At 39.5% G+C, this 21,381-nt stretch overlaps 1 non-coding gene across 1 annotated transcript; it reads left to right on the top strand.

The window, feature by feature from the left end:
- Positions 1 to 15,163: 15,163 nt before the first annotated feature.
- TRNAE-UUC (transfer RNA glutamic acid (anticodon UUC)) lies at positions 15,164 to 15,235 on the top strand. Its single transcript has one exon. It is a non-coding gene; the product is annotated as a tRNA-Glu (tRNA).
- Positions 15,236 to 21,381: the final 6,146 nt, after the last annotated feature.

Here is a 21,381-nt window from a genome sequence, read left to right as displayed (position 1 = left end):
TGTGTGTGTGTGTATACGTGTACAAACACATATATATGTACATACATATGGATATGTGTATGTGTGTGTGTGTGTGTATATATACATATATATGTATGCATATATATACATATACATTCAGGGTTCACAAGTAGAAATTAATACAAATGAGGAAGGAGTTGGGAGACCAAATGCCACTTTATAATTCACTTTCATATTAACTGGTCAAAAAAAATAGGAGAGGGACAGAGACAGAGAGACAGGGAGAGAGAGACAGAGACAGAAACAGACAGACAGAGAGAAACAGAGAGACAGAGAGAAAGAGAGACAGAGACAGAGAGAGTTTGGTGTAGAAATACATTCAATTCAACTGGAAAACAAGAAGCAACAGGGGGAGAAAGGGAGCGTGGGACTAAAGAAAGAGTGCATTCAGGGAGGGATTAGTCATAAGAAAAACAGATCCTAAGGATGAATTGGAAACATGAAGAGATGCCTGAAAGGAAAGAAAGAAAGGATGAGAGATTGTGATTGGGGTCTCGGTAAAGGGAAGAGAAAATGGGCAGGGAAGTAGAATTTGATTATAACAAAGCATAGAATATCAGTGCTAAGCACACTCCTGACCCATGTCCTCCTTTTTCTTTTTGAAGAGGGTTAAGGAAACAAAGAAGGAAAAAATAGTATGTGTAAGAGAATAAGACAAAGAGAAATACGTAATCAATGATCATAACTGTAAATAAGATGAAACATTCAAAAATGAAAGACAATGACAGAATGGATTACAGAACCCAAACATACTGTTTACATGAAACACACTTGAAACACAAAGACTCAAAAAAGATTAAAACAAAGAACTACAGCAAAATCCATTATACTTCATCCTAACTCAAAGAAGCAGGGGAAGCAAGCATGATCCCAAATAAGACTTTAATAATTTAGAAAAGATATCACAACAAAAAAAAAGAACACTTAGCAATTTGTCACCCAGTCTAGAACTATAATCTTTTATTTTATTTGCACTTATTTATATCTTACCATGGAAGGCAACAAGAAGTAATAAGCATCTATTAAGCACTTACATGTACCAGACACTATGCTAAGATCTGAGAATACAAATACAAGCAAAAAGAAAGTTCCTGCCTTCATGGAGCTTACATTCTAATTAGGAAAGACAACACACAAATCGGAGGTATGGGGGGAGGGGGATGAAAAGGGCAAGGAATCTAGTCCAAAAAGTCCAAAGTACAGCCAGGAGGTGAATGAAGTTTGGCCAGCCTGGATCCCTTCAAAAACTGGAGGGCCCAGGAGAAACACTGCTGGGAGAAAGGGGTCAGCATGGTAGGTGAATGTTCTAAGGTAAGGAGGCTCCAGATAGCAAGGTGAGTAAGACTGCAACTGAAGCATAGTGTTGAAATTCAGCCAGGGGAGGAGAATTAAAGTTTGGGTGCTCTGGGCCCCTTCCCAAAATGGAGGTACCAGGAGGAATTCACCATGGTGTATGATTTATGAATGTATGTATCCTACAATTCAAAGTCTATTTGCATGAGACTTTCTTCATTGGGGCAGATTAATTACTCAGTGCTCCAAACCTGTGTGATGGACAAAGTTGGCAAGAAGGAAGAGAGATCCTGGTATGCTCCTGCCGGCCTGAAGAAAGAAGACACTCATTGCCACACTATCTTCAGCTCCCTGAAAGTGGAAAAAGACTCTCAGATGAAACTAACATGTATAAGAACCAATACCTCAATCATGTCCCCATCCTCACCTTACTTAACTAGAGACTTGAGGGAATTTCCCCTTGGGTGAGATGTGGGACTCTTTCTCTCTCTTGGTTGAGCTGAGATATCTTGCTCCCAATGAAAGAGTTTATTCATCTGTGTATTGTGTGCTATATTCTCATCTATATACTTTCTTTGGTTTCTGTTTGCTGTTTGTCTGGATAAATGGGTTTATTTGCTGTGTTCTTTGAGGAATTGGCATTTGGTAGGAAGGGAGCCAAGCCTTGGATATAATAGCTTGGGGTCACTCCTTTCCCACTGAGGAATAATGATCAGGATCTCAGCTTGAACCTAGAAGTTATTTCCCTTAGGTTAACAATACTTATCAAGGCAGATAAATATAATTCAAGTCTGGAATCACCTTTCTCCCAAGAGAACAATAAAGCCAACCTCTGATCCTAATCTCTTGCTTCCCCTCTGGGCAGAAATCACAAGCTTCTCTTCAAGAAGCATGGATTCAAGATGCTCTAGAGATAGCTATTCATAACTCTTTATGAACCACAACTAGACAGACCCATGTGGACATACATAACCTACATAGGCGACACATACCACCCCCATTATACTTGCATTTATCCTTTTCCTAGGTAAATAAATGAGAAGATGGCAAAGACTCAACCTGAGCTGTTTTGCTGTGAGCTCTGTTGGACTAGATAGCACAATGTACAGGTGAGTGAATGGGCTGGATTGGACTGGGCCCTACAGCCTAGAGGTAACTGCCTGGTGAGCTTTGCAATTCTTTAGCTTAAAAGGAATGGCTATTCATATAGAAAGGTAATACTTTCTAAATACCCTTTTAAGGTTGTTGGTAAGTTGAGTTTATAAATACAAGAGAAGAGTAGAAAAGAGGGCACCCACCGATAGGCAATAAGAAGTGGTGCAGTTTCTTGTGGGGCATATATTCGTCTAAAAACAAATAACATCAAAACCTATATTTCCGAGTAGCAAATTACCCCCCAAAGACTTCAGGCAGAAGGTAGTGCCTAATCTCAGTCTTGAAGAAAACACAAAATTCTAAGTGGTAGAGGTTGGGAAGGAGAGCATAGCAGACTGGGGGCCAGCCAGTGCACCAGCTTGGAGATAAAGGATGGAGTGCTATTTATAAAGAATCATAAAAAGAGGGGCAGCTAGGTGGTGCAGTGGATAGAGCACCAGCCCTGAAATCAGGAGGACCTGAGTTCAAATCTGGTCTCAGACCAAACACTTGACACTAGCTGTGCGACCTGGGCAAGTCACTTAACTCCAGTTGCCTAAAAACTACAAACATTTTAATTTAAAAAAAAATTAAATAAAAAATAAAAGAATCATAAAAAGACCAGTTTGAATGGATCATAGAATAAGTTCAAGGGAGTAATGAATAAGTCTGAAAATGTAGGTTAGGCCAAGATTGTTAGGCCCAGTTGATTCATCGGTATGAATCAATTCTTTAAAAGATGATCTAGGAAATTACTACATTTTAAAGAGTAAATTAAATAAAAAGCATTATAATCACAATTAAGTGTTAATTGTGCTAAACACTAGCATAATTAATCTCACCCAAATTAATCTTACCCATCTTTAGATTTAGAAATTTCCATAGAATCTAGATTGTAGATTTCAAGTGCTATACATCAGCTCCAAATGTTGCCCTTCTAGCCACGAAGTAACCACAGCCAAAAGCTAAATTCACAGAAGCTTGCAAGATTATGTTTGGTCTCATTTGTTGTTCAGAGAGACAGACAGACAGACAGACAGACAGACAGACAGACAGACAGACAGACAGATAGATAGATAGATAGATAGATAGATAGATAGATAGATAGATGATAGAAAGAAAGAAAGAAAGAAAGAAAGAAAGAAAGAAAGAAAGAAAGAAAGAGATATGTATACATAGATATATAAGTATATAGTCTATACTTATATTTGTATATGTTTTTTTGTATTCTTTATTGGCTGTCCCCCTTAAAAAGTTCTAATCTGTTGTTTCACTGTAGCATAGAAGCGACCATGGATTTTCAAAAGCTTTGGCAACAGAGTATAATTTATAACAGGACTTGCAAGGCTAGAAATGCCTGGAGTATGGACCCTCTGGGCCTGAGTGTCTGTCATTTGAGAATCAGCCTAGCTAAGTTTGGGATGCATTTTTCAGCAAAGTCATTTTCCAATGCACTCTACTGTCATTGAAGAGTTATAATCTGTCAGTGAAGCAAAAAGTCACATGAATTAATCTCAGGCCCTTGAAATAGTGAAGCATTGACCATCAATTAATACCCTCCTCTTTTTTTGTTCTCAATATTTTCCCTAGTTATTTGTGGACACACACACACACACACACACATATATATACATATAAAAGAAAGAATTGGGAGAAGGAAAGAACTGTTAAAACTAATAGTACTGTATAATTAGGAAACACCAGCCACATATTGTCCCCTTTCAAGACAAATGCAAATTAGGCTCAATTCAGTCAATCAATTAATCAAGGAGCATTGATTAAACATTTATTATATCTCAGGCACTGGGACACATACTATGAATTCAAAGAACAAAAAACAGTCTTGCTCTCAAGGAGTTTCCATTTAACTAAGAAGATACAAAATGTCCATTGATAAATACAGAATATGTAAATGTAGACAAAGTCATTATACATACATATGTAAACATGTTTATATACGTATGCATACATAGATCACACCTTTGTGTGATGTGCATACATATATACTCCATACTTAATATTCCATCCCCAACTGTTATGCCTTTCCAAAAGCTGTCTCTAATACCTGAAATGTTCTTCCTTTCCCCTCACCCTCCCCCCACTACCCTTGAAATTCTATTCAAGTGGCAAACAGATATGATCCTGATATCTAAATCAGGAAAAGATAAAGCAGAGAATGAAAAGACTGGTAGATCTAATATTAGCACCAATTAATAAAAAATAGATACTAGAAAATCTACAGCAAAACGTTTTGTTTGATTTCATTTTATTATTTTTCTAATTAACAATCACATTTTCTCTCCCTTCTTCTAGCCATCCCCCACTGAACAAAAAATAAAAATAAAACTCTTATAACAAATATGCATAGTCAAGTGAAGCAAATACTCTAATTGGTCATGTCAAAAATGTACATTTCATTCTGTATATTGAATCTAGGAGATAGGAAGCAGTTACAGAAACATGTAAATGTTTTATTCACTATGACCAAGTTGGATTTATGCCATGATTTCAAGGTTAGTTCTATCTTAGTAAAACTATAAACATAATGGACAACATTAATAACAAAAAACAAACTCACATAATGTGACAAAATCATATCAATTGATGTAGAAAAAGGTTTTTTTTAGCAAAAATCCATTTATTTTTAAAAGAATACTAAAATGAGGGACAAATGAGACTTTCCTCAATAGTATCTATCTAAAAATCAATAAATCTAGAATTATTTATAATAGAGAAATGCCAGAGGACTTTCCAGTAAGTTCAATGGTAAAATAAGATGTTCACTGTCACTGCTATCATTGGTTGTAATTTTAGAAATTACTATATAATGATGCTATAACAATAAGATCAGATCAATTAGAGGAATATGCATAAGCAAAGTGTAAACAAAGTGATTTGTTTCTGTAAATAATATGGTTGTTTAGTTAGAGAACCCTAGAGATTCAACAGTGTAATTGTTTTAATTAATACATAACTCAATGAGTTGTCTCTTAGAAGTAGTCAAAACAATAAAAGAAAATTCATCTGGATAGAGGAAAAAAGTGAAGAATCTTAAAAGGAAATTTTTTTTTCAAGTGAGGAAGGTCAGCAGCCCCAAATCCCAATCTGTACTACGAAGCAGTAGTCATCAAAACTCTTTGATGCTGGTTAAAAAAAAGAAAAGAAAAGAAAAGAAAAATAATTCAATGGAACAGAGTAGGTACACAGGAGCCAAAAGGAATCAAAAGTAATAGCCTACTGTTTGATAAACCCAACAGCACTGAGTACTTCAGTACACACTTGATAGTTGACAAAAACTACTGGGAAAACAAGAAAACAGGTTAACAAAAATTGAGTTCAGATCAACACCTCATACCATAAGCCACATTTAATTCCAAAAGGTACATATGACTTAAATATTTAAAAATCAAATCATAAATTAAGAAAGGAAGGGGATATCTGTCACAACTATGGATAAGGGAAGACATCTTGACCAAACAAATCTTAGAGATAATTACAAAAGATAAAACAAACAATTTTAATTGCACAAAACTTAAAAGCACTTGGACAAATAGTATAAATTGGAATTAGAAGGGGTCAGTTAACTGGGGGGGAACATTTTGTGGCAATTTCTCTCAGATGGGTCTGGTAATCCTGAAATATATATAAGGAATTGACATAAATACAAAAGAGCAAAAGCCATTCTGCAGTAGGTAAATGGTTCAAAACATGTGAACATCTATCCAGGTTTCAACAGAAGAAACACAAGGTATAAACAACCAAATTTAAAATGTTCCAAGTCACTAAAAACAAAAGAAAAACAAACTCAAACAACTCTGAAGTCCCACTCCACATCCATCAAATTAACAAAGATGACAAAATAAGGAATATGATCATTGTTAGGATAAGGGAGCTCAGACATACTAATGCACCAGGGGCAATGCAATGAATTTATCCAACCATTATGAAATGCTATGTGCAACTATACCCAAAAAGCCACTACAATGTGCACAATCTTTGACACAGTAACGTCACTACTAGGCATATAGGCCAGTGAGGTCAAAGATAGCAGGAATGAACCCATATTTGCAACAACAATTAAAAAAAGATTGTGTCAGCAATTTTTGTTACAGCAAAGAACTGGAAACAAAGTAGGTTCCATCAATTTTTTGTTTTTCAGTCATGTCTCAGTTGGAGAATGGCTAATCAAATCTAAGATTTTGAGTTTAACAATAGTATTGTGCCACAAGAAGTTAACAAAAGCAATGGAATTGGAGAAACCTAAGACTTGTATGAACTAATAAAGAGTAAAGTGAACAAGACTGAAGGGAAAAAAATTGTTGTTCAGTAGGTTTTCAGCTGTGTCTGACTTTTTGTGACTCCATTTGGAATTTTCTTGGCAAAGATACTGGAATGGTTTGCCATTTCTTTCTCCAGTTCATTTTATAGATGAGGAAACTAAGGCAAACAGGGTTAATTTGGCTAGGATCACACGGCTAGTAAGTGTTTGAGGCTGGATTTGAACTCAGGTCTTCCTGGCTCCTGGCCCAGTACTCTATCCACTGCACCACCTAGTATAAAATTATTATTTTCTAAAATTATACTATGCTTATAATGAAGGAAAAAACTTCAAAGAGCTCTGATCAATGCAATAACCAATCATGATTTCAAAAGAGGAAGCATGCTTCCCTTGTCTCAGGAAAGATGTGATAGACTAGAGATGCAGAAAAAGATATATGTATTAAGACGTTGCCCATATGTGGAGTTTGCCTGAATATGAATATTTTCATGCAGGAAAATTTTTATTAAAGGAGGAGGTAGTTATACAGGGCGGACATGGATACAAAAAAAGCATAAAGAGCACAAATGAAACATTAAGAAATACGTAGAAAGGTGTATAAGGACTTTTAGAAGGAGACAGAGACAAGGAGGAAGCAATAGACCTACTGGGCAAAATTATGATGAAATAAATGAAAATAAGCTGAGATTCAAGGTTTAATATACAACTTCTTTTTCTGTTCTTTATATATGAAAATGTTTGTTTTGTTGATAGTCATTAAATTTATAATAAAAATGACTTTCTTAAGTAGAGAATATGAATAGACTTTATGAAACAATTCATGAAATATTTTCATTACCATCCTAGGAAAGAAAAAAAAATTATGTTTCCCTGACTTGAAATTTATGGTGTGATGAGAATTAAAAAAGCACCAGAAGCAGAGAGCAACTTCCTGGACGATAGCCGCAGGGCTCCCTGGGAAAAAGGAGCCAGATGCAGGCGGTAGCTGGAGGGGCTAGGCCTACTGAGAGCATGCCCAGAGTCCAGCCTTGAACTGGAAGAGGAAATGAGTCCTGGAAGAAATACCCTTGTCTAGAGACATTGAGCTCCAGGAGCAGGACAAAAGTCAAGATGACTGGCATGGGGTGCATGCAGTGGGTGACCCTGGTATCTTAGATGTCTGACCAAAGCTCTAAGTGCTCTGCAGCCCCTGCTTCAGCCCTTCAATGACAGTTGGAACAAATATATATATAGCATACATAATATATTATGTAATGTTATACACATGAAATACATAGCATGTATGTGTGTGCAGTGAATAGAGCACTCCTAGTGCCAGGAGTCGTGAGGTACCCCATTGCCCCACACGTTCTTTATGTATTCCTCACTTGACGTGACTTCAGATTCATCCTGAGACACTAGCTGTGTGACTCTGGCCAGGTCACTTAACTCCGTTTGCCTCAGTTTCCTCATCTGTAAAATGAGCTGGAGAAGGAAATGGCAAACCACTCCAGTATCTTTGCCAAGAAAACCCCAAATGAGGATCATAGAAAATCACATACTGAACAACAACAAAAATAGCATATATATTATGTAACATATGTAATACAAATTGTATATTAACACACATATGTATTTTGAATGTTTAAGATATATTCAATATAATATTTGTGTATATTTTAAGAATTTAAGACTTAGCATATAGTAATATAAATATATTAGTATATACTAAAAGAGAAGAAGCATGTTGACAATGTGGTGAACTACTAGCATAGCACAACCCCTAGCACCTAGTAGACACTTAATCAATGTTTACCAATTTTACCTGATTTACTTAAACAGCCCAAGAGACTCAACAACAACAAGGTCAAAACAGTAACTTGAGTAAAGAAGCAGAAATAAAAAATAAATCAAGAAAAAAAATAATTATGAAAGCAACTAGTCAAGAATAGGTAGGCAGACAGGTGTAGTTGTCCCTCAAGCTTGGTACATATGTAGCATAGGTTCTGCAGCTCTTCTACTAACCCACAATTGACTCTCAGATTGAACCCGAAGAACAACAGGCTCCTACTTGTCACCTCAGAGTCTAAGGGTAACTCTGAGGAGTTGGAGAGATGTTTTTCTATGCTATGGCTCACAAACTCGCAAGGATTATCATTTGATAGAAATTAGCTGGATTTAGTTAGCTTTTAGAAGTGGGTATTACCACAGTGATATAATTGGTACAAAATATCTCACCGAAAGTCTGTGACATGCTCTCCTACCAATACACCTAGAGTCCAATGGAAAACAGACTCAAGCTTAAAGAAAACTAGGCTCTTAGATCTGTGTTACTTTGAGTAACAGACTGTGGATGTCATTTTTCTAGTATCCTCAAGATGTTTCCTTTAGCTATGGTGGAGCGTTTCTTTTTCTTTTTAATAGTATTTTTTCCAATTATTTGTAAAGACAATTTTTAGCATTCATTTTTATAAAATTTTGAGTTCCAAATTTTTCTCCCTTCTCCTTAAAACAGTAAGAATTTGATATAGGTCATTTATATGCAATTACGTAAAATATATTTCCATGTTAGTCATAGTTGCAAAAGAAGAAACAGACCAAAAGGAAAAAAAACACAAAAAAAAGTGAAAATAGTATTCTTTGATCTGTATTCAGAGTCTAATAGTTCTTTCTCTGGATGTGGATAACATTTTCCATAATGAGGCCTTTGTAATTGTCTTGGATCATTGTATTGCTGAAAAGAGCTAAGTGATTCATAGTTGACCTTCACACAATGTTGCTGTTACTGTGTACAATGTTCTCCTAGTTCTGCTCATTTCACTTTGCATCATTTTATATAAGTATTTCAAGGTTTGAAATCCACCTGCTCAAAATTTCTTACTGCACAATAGTATCCCATTACATTCACATTCCCATTCATTCATACAGCTATTCTCCAATTGATGGGCACCCCCTCAATTTCCAATTTTTTTGCCACCGCAAAAAGGGTAGAGCATTTTCTGCTGGGCTCCTTGTAGAACCTTGAATCTGCTTTTCCTCACCACACCAAATCTGCCTCGATTTCCAATGCAGACATTGCTGTCAGCTGATCCAAGAACATTGCTAGAAAGGAAAATTCCAAATCCTCTAGACACTTTAAGGTTACAAAGTCCTGGAAGGGAAGAAGAAGAAGAGACCAAGACTGAGACTGAGACTGAGGTTGAGGTAGAGAATGAGAGTATGATTCTTCTCTACCCACTCCCCAAAAGCAATTTTGGGCTTATCTCTCTCCTCTCTGCTACCAAATGTTCATTCTCTAGAATCATAATTCCAAACTGGCTTACTTTTTTATACAAAACCCATAAGGAGTAGAAGTCAGTACAAACATGTTTTTTGTGTGACATCATTTAACTTCATCCAATGGCCTTTATACCTTCCAAACTGATATAAAGATTTCTTTGAAATTTTTCCTAAATTTATCCTAAAATCTTAAGTGTCAACTTCATAGAAGTATTTAGACCTGTTCACATCTGATTCATACTTCTAATAGACTGATTCATAGTTCTCATCTGACAAAGATATCATCTATTAGCAACTTTTCATTTATTTTAATTGGAGTAATTAGTTCCCACCTTTGCATTTATATACAGTATTTATATTTACTTATATGTATGTATTATTTCTGTTCATTGGAATGTATTCTCCTTGAAGGCAGGGGCAGTTTCAGTTTTTATCTTTGTATTCCTAGTTCTTTGTGCAATGACCAATACATAGTAAACTTTTTATAAATGTTTATTAGATTGAATTTATCTGAACTAAATTGAAGATACTAACACATGTTCAAGGTCAGAATCAAGTGATCTTCCATTTGCACTGTTTGTCTCCTGTTTCCAAAAATACGAGTTTCTGAAATACAAAGCCTTGCTTGCTGGCCAGTGGAGCAACAATTTTGTGTTATTTTTAAATGTAACATTTATATTAACAACTTTCAAATTGTTGAGTAAGCCAGACTAATGTAAAATTGGTCTGATTAAGGAAACATGTTACCACTAGATGGCAGACTTTACCAAGTGATTTAACAGTGGCTGCTAATTCAAGAAATTGGTTGAATCAATGGGTGAATGTCATTTTTTAAATACACACACCTATATGGAGCTCCTAATGAAGCCTACAGTCTCATCCCAGCTTTTTCTTCGTGGAATTAGACATAGGCCACCTTTCAAACTTCGTTTTTAATGCCAACAGTGCCTAGCAAAAACAGAGCATATGATCTCAAGTTAGAAAACACCTCAGAAAACCTATGGATCTACTCTTTCATTTCACAGCAAGAGAAACTGAGGTCTATAATGAGGAAGTGGATTGTCCAAAATAAAAAAAAATGGTGTGAGTGAGGAGTCAAGACTCAAACCCAAGACCTCTGATTATCAATCTACTCTTCTTCCCATTGTACCACATTGTGCTGAGAACAGAGTACATCCTTTCAAAAATTTCCTTTTATTCATTAAGAAACATGATGCTTCAGATTTCCAAGTTTTAGAAGTTAGCAGGTCCTTGTCATTAAAGTATTTGTATTTGATAAAAGACTTCTTTGAATTTTTCAAAATGTACTTGTATTTCAATAATTCCCATTGATCATTGAAAGTTTACACCAATAACTGAGTGGTAATTCCATCCCAAAGTGAGTTTATATACTCTTTGAAAATGTTTATAGATATCACTGAAATCCTAAACTAAATTTGTGAAAGACACAAGCTCTGTGACTATCTACTTTCAAAAAAAAAAGTAAACCTATAAAATCAGAAACATCATATACTTATTAATAAAGTTCTTACTGTGTGCTAGGCACTGTATTAGAGTGGGGGGGGAGGTGCAAATACAAAAAAATGACAGTGCATTCCATATATATATGTACAAAATAAGTATAAAGTCATGGGGGGGTGGAATGGGATAATTGCTGGGGGGGGGTTCAGGAAAGGAATGCCCTCACCATGTAGGAAGTGGAACTAAGAGGTTGAGAAGGAGAGAATTCCAGGCATTAGGGATGGCTTTTTCAAAGGCACGAAGATGTGACATCGTATGTGAGGAAGTCCAGGCAGCTGTCTGAACCTTGAAAGAGAAGTCTGTAACAAGTCTAGAGTGAATGGAGCCAAATTGTGAAGGAATTTAAATGCCAAGCAGAAGAATTAGTATTTTGACCTAGGGGTGATTAATATTCCCTATAATTCATTGAACAAGAAAGGGACATGCCCTGAAGTCAGGAGGACCTGAGTTCAAATCCGGCCTCAGACCAAACACTTGACATGTACTAGCTATGTGACCTTGGGCAAGTCACTTAACCCCAATTGCCAAAGAAAGAAAGAAAGAAAGGAAGGAAGGAAGGAAGGAGGAAGGAAGGAAGGAAGGAAGGAAGGAAGGAAGGAAGGAAGGAAGGAAGGAAGGAAGGAAGGAAGAAGGAAGGAAGAAAGGAAGGAAGGAAGGAAGGAAGGAAGGAAGGAAGAAAGAAAGAAAGAAAGAAAGAAAAAGAAAGAAAGAAAGAAAGAAAGAAAGAAAGAAAGAAAGAAAGAAAGAAAGAAAGAAAGAAAGAAAGAAAGAAAGAAAGAAAAAGAAAGAAAGGGACATGGTTAGACCTCAATTTTAGTAAAAATCACTTTGGCAGCTGGGTGAAGAATGTGTTGGAGAACAGAGCTATGTTAGGCATGGACACCAATTATAAGGCTGTTGCAATAATACAGCCAAGGGGCAATGAGGACTCGAACTAGGGAAGTAGTCAAGGGAGTGGAGAGAAAGATGAAACTCACCTCTGGATTCAGGGTTGAAGTATTTCACAAATAAATCCTAATTAATACATTTGAATGCATAGGTAGAGAATAAAGACATAATATTTAAGGTATTATCGTCCACACTCTAGTGAAATAGTTTTCTTCCATTCTTAAGCCTGCACTAAGAGACAGAAAATCTAATTTTTCATATCTATAAAGGTACTAGGGACCAGGCCATAAAATTAGCTACTGAAGGAACCAGGAATTTTTAATCTAAAGACTTGGGACAAACATAATAGCTGGCTTCAAACATTTGAAGGTATATCACCTAGAAACAGAAATCGGTCTCTTCTGATTGGACCCAGCACACTGACTCATTGAATCATGGTTCTAAAAATGGAAGGGACCTAAAGGTAATCTAGTCCCAACTAGAGCATTTGACAGTTAAGGAAACTGACCTAAGGTGTTTAGGTGACTTGTCAAAGGCCACACAGATGATAAGCATCAAGTATAGAAAAGGTTTTCAAAAGTATGCTCTCCAAGGAACAGAGGAAGTTTATTTGGAAGAAAAGAAGACTTGGTGGGAGGGGTAGGGCACATGATCACTTTCTTTAAATATTTTAAGGTCTATCCTGTGGAAGCAGAGAAGGAGCCTACTGTAATTACAGTTGGTAGAACAATGGACTTGGAGTCAGCAAGACCCAGGTTCAAATCCCAACCCCTGTGTGACCCTCGGTAAATCAATTAACCTCCCTCAGCCTTACTTTCTTCACATGTAACCAGGAGATAACAATACCCATGGGACTATGTGCCAGAACTATTGTGAGAATAAAATGATATAATGTAGGTAAAGCACTTTGAAAACCTTAAAATGCTATGTTATTGTCAATTTTTATTACGATTATTATCAGATGATTTATTCTTCCTCAAAAGGCAGACCTACTAACAATGAGGTCGATATTACAGAGACAAGAATTTCAGTTCAGTATAGGAAGGAACCTCCTAATAATTAATGCTGTCCTCAAGTGGAATGAGCTGTCTCAGAAGGTAGTGAGTCTCCCTGGATAACCACTTGTCAGAGACACCATAAAGGGAATTTATACTTCTGATGAGGTGAAAAACCAAATGTTTTCTGGGGCCCTTTCCAACTCTATAATTCTACTCTGCTGACATAACCTTCAGGAAGCCAGGGTCAACACTACATCATGATGAAATATCAGACAATAGCTTTGTAACCTTATTTGTGTGATTACAAATACCAAGATAAAAGTAGCAACAAACAACAGTCAGTTCAAATTTTTCTTACTAGCTGCATGGCTGGGGTTAGAAAAACCAAGCATCTGGATTCTTTCTTTGTAGCTACAATCTTTGTTTGTATAATTGTCTAAGCTTATGAGTAACCGCTTGTTTTACAATTTAATCCCAAGGAACCAATTATATTACATTATTGTAATTCATTCCATCGAGAACCCTTTGCTGAAGGACCAGATTAGCTTTGTTGGTGTTTGTTTTGTTTCCTTTGTTGTTGTTTGTCTGATGACTCTGGAAGGGAGAGTGAGGCTGATGATTTTGCAGAGCTCTGCCTCACTTAAACCTAATTCACTTGCAAGTAAAGATATCACTCTCTTGATGTCATTGGTCCTCTTCCAGAGTGGAAAGGGAAGAGTTCAAGATAGAACAAGAGAGAGAGGTTCACAGGAGGTAAAATGGACTGTTTTGATTACATGAAATTTAAAAAGTTATGTGTAAACAAAATCAATACAGCAAAATAAGAACAGAAGCAAGAACTTGAAAGGAAATCTTTGTAGCAAGCTATCTAGAGAACTGATCCAAGTTTATAAGATTAAGAGTCATTTCCCAAATGACAAATGGTCAAAGGATGTGAATAGTGAGTTTGGAGTGGGGGGGAGGAGAGAATCCAAGCTCTCAATAGCCACATGAAAAGTGCTCTAAATCACTAATAACCAGAAAAATTCAAATTAAAATATTCTTGGTAGAACTATAAATAAGTCTACCCATTCTGGAAAGTAATTTGTAACTATTTCCAAAAAGCTATTAAACTGTGCATACCCCTTGACTTGGCTATAACAGTACCAGGTCTATACACCAAAGAGATCAAAGAAAGAGGAAAATTACCCTTATGCACAAAAATATTTACAGTAGCTTTTTTCGTGGTGGCAAAGAATTGGAAACTGAGGGTGAGTCCATCAGCTGGAGAATGACTGAATAAGTTATGGTATATGTATGTGATGGCATGCTATCAGGCTGTAAGAAATGATGAAGGGGATAGTTTTGGAAAAACCTGGGAGACCTTATATGAACTGATAGAAAGTGAATGAGCAGAAATGGGAGAAAATTTATACAATAACAATACTACAGAGACTAACAATTTTGAAAGAAGAATGACTCCAAGGTATGTACAAGCAAAGACTCCAGGCCCAGCATTCTTTCTATTCACTGCTGCCTAGATGAAAGAAGATCTGGTAGGAATTATTGTGTAGGTGCTTTGCTCTGCCCAGGTGAGCCCACTGAAGCTTTTAGAGGAATAGCCTAGCGTGTGGGAAAGAGGCAGTCGGAGCAGGAGATAGTGCAGGTAAAGTTGAAAGTGAAAGTGAATGGATACTGAGTTGGTTGCTACAGGAAGGCCTTGAAGAAGCTCAAGTAGGCCAACAGTTGTCATTGTCGAATATTACCGAGCAGCAGTAGCACCGTAGCGACATCCCTGGTGGTCTAGTGGTTAGGATTCGGCGCTTTCACCGCCGCGGCCCGGGTTCGATTCCCGGTCAGGGAAGGTTTTTTTTTTTGTAGTGCTTAAAAAAAAAATTCCCCGAGAAACTTCCGATTACTCCAGCTGCAATGCAACTCTATTCACTTCCTTTAGTCCTTAAATGCCTTTCATCTGACCCCGTCAAGTCCCCGAAGCCAAAAAGAAATCCTTACCCCACAGGAGGGACCTCTCAACCTTCACCTGCTCGGTGCATGCGGGTGAAAGGCAGAAAGGACAAAATCAAGTTTGGTCTAAGCCTGTGGATCAAAACGAGCTGGACTCCAAAGTAGAAAGGGATCTGGCGCCCAGGCGCCACGGGGTGAGGAGAAGCGGGGTGTGCTCGAGCCAAGCTGCCCAGAGAAAGAGAGCTCTCACGGGGCTTCCAGCCTCCTTCAGGAAAAAAGGACTTCTCCAGAGAAAACAGGACTTCGCCAGAGAGGATCCAAACTAGGTTGGCTATGGGGAGGTGCCAGGCAAGATAACACACACGATCCACCAGGAAATGAGTGTGCTAGTGTGTAATGGGCTCTATGGGCTGTGATACAAAACTTAAAACTCTAGGATTTAAGGGCTGAGAATATTTCAACCTGGGTAGATAGTGCTGGGAGGCGGGGCAGAGATAGAAGGAGAGAAAGAGGGGAGAGACAAACAGAAAAGGACAGAGACAGAGAGACCAAGAATCGTGCGAGGCCGTGGGTAAAAAAAGAGGTTGGAGTAGGAAGAACATTAGCGCACAAGTGAACATGTAGCCGCAGAGAAGAGAATGATTCGGTGGAGAAGCCAAGAAGGTCCAGGAGAATCCATCTGCTCTGCCATCTCCACCGCCGCCTCGAACTAACTCCCACACCGATCTCCAGGCGCTGCTTCCTCACAGCGCCAATCTTCTCATCCACCTTTCCTTGCTAATTGCCTTTACTCAACAACTCTTTCTCCTCCATCTCCTTTTCCTCCAAACTCCTTCTGCTCTGACTCTTCCCATTCTCCACTTCCTCCTTCGCCTTCACCTGATACGATTCTCTCACCTGGATTAAAAACAGTTACATGGAAACGATCGTGGTGCTGGACGATAAAGGACAAAAGATGCGGTGGCGTGAGTGAGAGTGGGGTGGAGTGAGAGAGCAGATTGAGTCGGGCTACAAATGTAAGGAAGGAGGAAAAGTTTATGAAGTCAGAAGTTGCTTAACTGAAACTATTTCTTTGTGGGCATAGTGATCAATTTTCCTCACCAATGTCGCACGGGAGACCCAGGTTCGATTTCCAAACGAGGAACACGAATTTTTCACACAACACTCCACCTACTCTACTCCTGTTCTTCAGGCCTCCACCTGCCGCAGCACCTCCACAGAGGCCTAGCAAAATGCAGCTGGCACGCTGGCCACCCATGGCGGCTCGCTTGAAGTCCTCAGGGACCCAAGGGCTTCTCTGTCTCCCACTAGCCGTACACGCAAGAGCTGGGTCACTCTCTTGCCCAAGCCAGTTTGACAGCAATGGAGGCTATGGGAAGCAGAAAGGAAATCAAAATAGAAAGTGAGATTGAAGTCCAGCTGGGAAGAGACTCCAATGCTAGACTGACGATTCAGTATTTTATTCTAGAATCAATAGGGAGCTCCTGAAGATCATTAAGTGGTTTGGTATGTTTCGTGTGTGTGTGTGTGTGTGTGTGTGTGTGTGTGTGTGTGTGTGTGTACATGTTAGAGGTAGATCTGTGGGAGCATATAATTGGTCATCTGGTGAGGAATGTGATATAGGAATACCCAGGAGACAACTGTTCGGACGATGGATTGAAGAGGAAAGTGATGGCAGGCAGAGGGGCCAATTATGAGGTTATTGCCACTGAGCAGCCAAGATATTAGGAGACCTTGAATATGATTCTGGGCAGGGACTATGCCTGTGCACAGAAAGGGAAGCATATTGTAGAGATAAAGCAGTAAGAGCTGGCAACTGATTGGCCCCATGGGTATTGAAAGAAAGGGAAGGGTGAAAGATAAGCCAGATGTGAGTCTGGGTGACTGTTAGGGAAATGGTTCCACCAACAGAAATGCAGAAGGTTAGAGGCAGAGAGTGCAGGTAAGTGGTAAAAACCAAAATAAATAAAAAATGGGATTGGAGTTTCAGAGAAATTGGGTCTTAACTTCTGGATTTAGGATTCATCTGAAATCTTTGTGGAGACAACCATAGGACCCACAAGATGTAGTGATATTATCAAAGAGAATGTGGATGGAGAGAAAAGGGCTGAGTGTGGGGTGAAAGGAGGTGGAGGTTAAGATGCGCACACTTAGGGGACAGACTGGAGGAAAAATATGCCTAGTAAAGCCTACCACAAAGGCCATGAGTAATGGAGTGGCTATGCCTACAGAGGGCAAAAGGCAGATAAAGAGAGCCCCAGCTGTAACATAGACAGGGAAAGACACAGAGACAGAGTCAAACTGAGATGTAGAGAAACAGAGAGACAGAGAGAAAGGAACAGATACTCTGACTGAGACAGATTGCAGGATCCCAGGAGGCAATACTGTTCAGGAAAAAGTAGTGCCCAATACTGCAGATAAGTCCCCATTGGAGAGAGAGTGAGAAAAATGCCATCAGTTGATTGAGCAGTCAGTTAAGAGGTCTTTGGTTGCCCTAGAAAGGGCAGTTTCAGTATGAGGTCTAAAATCTGATTGCAGTCAAATTCAGGAATGGAAAGTGAGTAAAATAGAGGCAACTAGCTTACATCACCCAGTTTAAGAGTTTGGCTGTGAAAGGGGAAAGAAATACAACTCCATAGACTGATGGGATGGCAGGGGCAAGAGAAGTTTGCTTGACAATGAGGGAGGCCTGTCAGTGGAGAGTCAAAAGTTAAATAAGAAAGAAGTCATATGTGGAGAGAGTAAAGATGGAAGGCAAGATGAAAGGAACAAGCTCCCAGAGGAGACAGGAGATCATGGGATCAAGAGGAAGAGTGAGCTTTTGTAGGAAGGCCCACCTCAACCATCAGAGAATGGAGCAAAGTAAGACAGAATGGGAGAAGGTAAGAAGAGGAAGCTTTTTAGGTATGGAGTGAAAGATTAGAAGGAGCTGGCTGGTGGGGTAATCTCCACAAAGTCAAATGTGGCCCTCTGCAGGGGAGAGGATGTTCCAGGAGGCGCAGAAAGTGTAAGGAGAGAAGTTTTTGGTACAATAAGAGTGAAACTTTCAAGGAATAAAAGGATTGTGAAGCTGCAGTAGGGGACCAACTGAGTTATGGAATATCATAAATTTGTAGTAGAACCAATGAGGTGGATTCCATGACACTTCCCAGGATCTTTGTTTAACATTTGAGGAGAGTCAGAAAAAGGGATGCTTGGGGATGAAGGTGGGGAGGGGTTGTATACTCATGGGAAGAGTGTTTAGGGGGTAGTGTTGGTACAGGGTGTGCTAAGCCTGGGTTGGAACTTGGCAAAGAGTGACTGTCTAGGGAAAAGGTAAATAGGGGAATGGTTAAGAAGGATTTAAGGGCAGCTACTGACACACTTTTAAACTGTGAACCCTTGGTGTCAAGACAAGGAAGGTAGGGAGAAGATGTGGAAATGGGGGGTGAAAGGAGGTAGGGTATGGATAGGTGGGAATGAGGAGGGAGCCTAGAGATCTAGGTAGGAATGAAGAATTTTGGATGATCTGGGAATTTTCATGACCTCCCGGAAGGCCCTCCCTGTTTTTCCTTTTCTGGTGAGCAGTTGGAGGGGCCATCAGAATGATGGTTCAGCCTCATTTACCTTGGAAAACCCCCCTAAAACTTAGGAGATGGAGAATTCCAATCACTACTCCACTTCAAAAATACTCATAAAGCTTCCCAAATTATCATGGAAGTGCATAGGTGAAAAGCTACCAAATGTCTGAAATGTGTCCCAGTCTAGAAACAGTGGTTCCCTTTTCTGACTATAGGATTGTGGATGATTGTTATTGTCATTGTTTGTCCTTGGTTCTCAAAGAGGACCATGACCTCAGGAAGATGATACCATGACTTGCAAGTGAGTCATTTTTAAGTGAGGGAGAGCTTTGCAAGGTCACCAGCCTCACTTTCTCTTCCTGAGCCATCTGGGTCCAGTGGAAAGATATAAATCAGGATGACTGGAGATGGTCCCCAGAGGATGGCAAAAGTAGCAGCTAGGAAATTATTTAATCAACTAGCATTTGTTAAGCACCTGTTATGTGGCAGGCACCATGCTAAATACTGCCAATGCAAAGAAGTGAGTGGGGGAGCAAGTCTTTTTGGGTGGTAGTCTCAGAGGGAAGGCCCTAACATTAAGGAAATACAGAAAGTTTCCTGAAGAAAGTGGGAGTTTAGCTGAGAGTTAAGAGAAGCTAGGGAAGCTGGGAGGCAGAAATGAGGAGGGAGAAAGTTCCAGGCATGGAACTCTCAGGGTAAATGATTGAAGTAGGGGAGGCAGGCATATGAGGTATAAGAAAACTGGAAAGGGAGGAAGGGGCCAGGTTATGAAAGGCTTTCAAAGCTAAACTGTGGACTGTATATGTGATCCTCAAGGCAACAGAGAACTAGTGAAGTTTATTAAATGAATAACACAGAGTTCTGGTCAGATCTGAGCTTCAAGAAGAACAAGTGGACATCTGAATGGAAGACGAATTGGAGTGTCCAGCTACTTGAGGCAGGGAGAACAGCTAGTAAAGCTATTGCAATGACCCAGTTTTGAAGTGATGAAGGCCTTCACTAGATTGGTGGCTGTGTTAGGGAGAGAAGAGAGACTAAAGGAGCCATATTTCTGGGGTAGAAACCAGAGGACTTGTCAAATGATTGCATTTTGAACAGTGAGAGTAAGGCGTGGAGGATGACATGTAGACAGAGAGCTTGGGGGACCCTCCTGGACCCGTGGACCTGGATAGAGAAGTCAGAGGAGATGGTGGTGATCCCGACAGTACTAGGGAAATTATGAAGAGAGGAAGTTCTGGGGGAAAAGATGAGATGATTTTGGGACACCTTGATTTTAAGATATCTACGGGACATAAAGTTCGGGAATGTCTAAGAGGAAGTTGGAAATTCGAGACTTAGAAGTCAGGAGACATGTTAGGGCTAGGCGAGAAGATCTGAGAATCGTTTGCTTAGAGGTGAGTCTATCGTTGAAATCTTGGAAGCTGAAGAGATTCCCATGTGAAATAGTAAAGTGGGAGAAGAGAAGGACAGTGCCAGAGTAGTGCATTGGGGCTGTGCCCTGGGGCAAGACAAGACGTGTGCCCTACCTTCCCTCCCTCCTCCAATCCCCCACAGAGGTCGGACTTGTTTCTTGAAAAGGCTCCAGAGTGAAGCGCCTAAGGCAGAACATAAAGGATTGAGAAGTGGATTCTCTCCTGGTTGAGCACATCTAGAACATTAAAACTTCTCTCTGAATGTGTAAGCCTCCATTCTGGGCTCACCACCGTTCGTGAATTGCTCCTGTCCTAGCAATGGAAATGACACTTGGTGGAAAAGCAGAGAAACAGGAAGCCAGAATACAGTCAAATATTGTTGCTGAGTCAATGGAAGAAGCTGTGTGGAGGTACCCAGGACACAGGAGTCATGCAGGAGTCGCGTTGCGCCGAATAAGCCATTCAGGAAGGTAAAGACTTGCTACCCAATGGTTTAGTAGTTAAGCTTCGGCACTCATTGCCGTGACCGGTTTCGATTCCCGGTCAGGGAAGGCTTTTTGCAGCTCTTTGAGGCCCCTCAACGGGCTTATAATACCAAAAAGGGATTCCTTTCTTTCCAGCTCCGCTTCCTGGCCCCGGATACAAATGGTCCCCGAGCCCTGCTCACTTATCATCTTGCTTCATTTCCACAGGCCTAGCCACCAAGGCCCAGGGACAGAAGGAAAACCAGTGCCACCCATCCCAAACATTATCAGTGCCACTAGCCTTCGCCGGCCCTCTGGAAAACTGACGGGGGACTCGGAGGGAAGGCATCTATTAGGTAGGGTGGAGGCAGAGCAGAGTCAACAAGATCTACAAGCCTGTGGAACTATCTTGTTCAGAGATATTCTCCAGTGATCTCGAGTCAGTGAGGGCAGGGTGGTTAAGGCTGTCGCGACAAATGGGGATGTAACCATTCAGCAGAGGCGGGATTTTTCCTCCTGGTGTTTCAAGTGTACATAGAAGGGAAGCTGTCCAAAAGCTCACTCATAATCAGCGTCCCCAAGAGGGTACTTGAGATGAAAACGCTCGTG

This window comes from Phascolarctos cinereus, unplaced genomic scaffold, assembly GCF_003287225.1.
Source record: "Phascolarctos cinereus isolate Bilbo 61053 unplaced genomic scaffold, phaCin_HiC Scaffold_5;HRSCAF=322, whole genome shotgun sequence".
NCBI classification, from domain to species: Eukaryota; Metazoa; Chordata; class Mammalia; order Diprotodontia; family Phascolarctidae; genus Phascolarctos; species Phascolarctos cinereus.
This window is presented reverse-complemented; position numbering and strand designations above follow the sequence as displayed.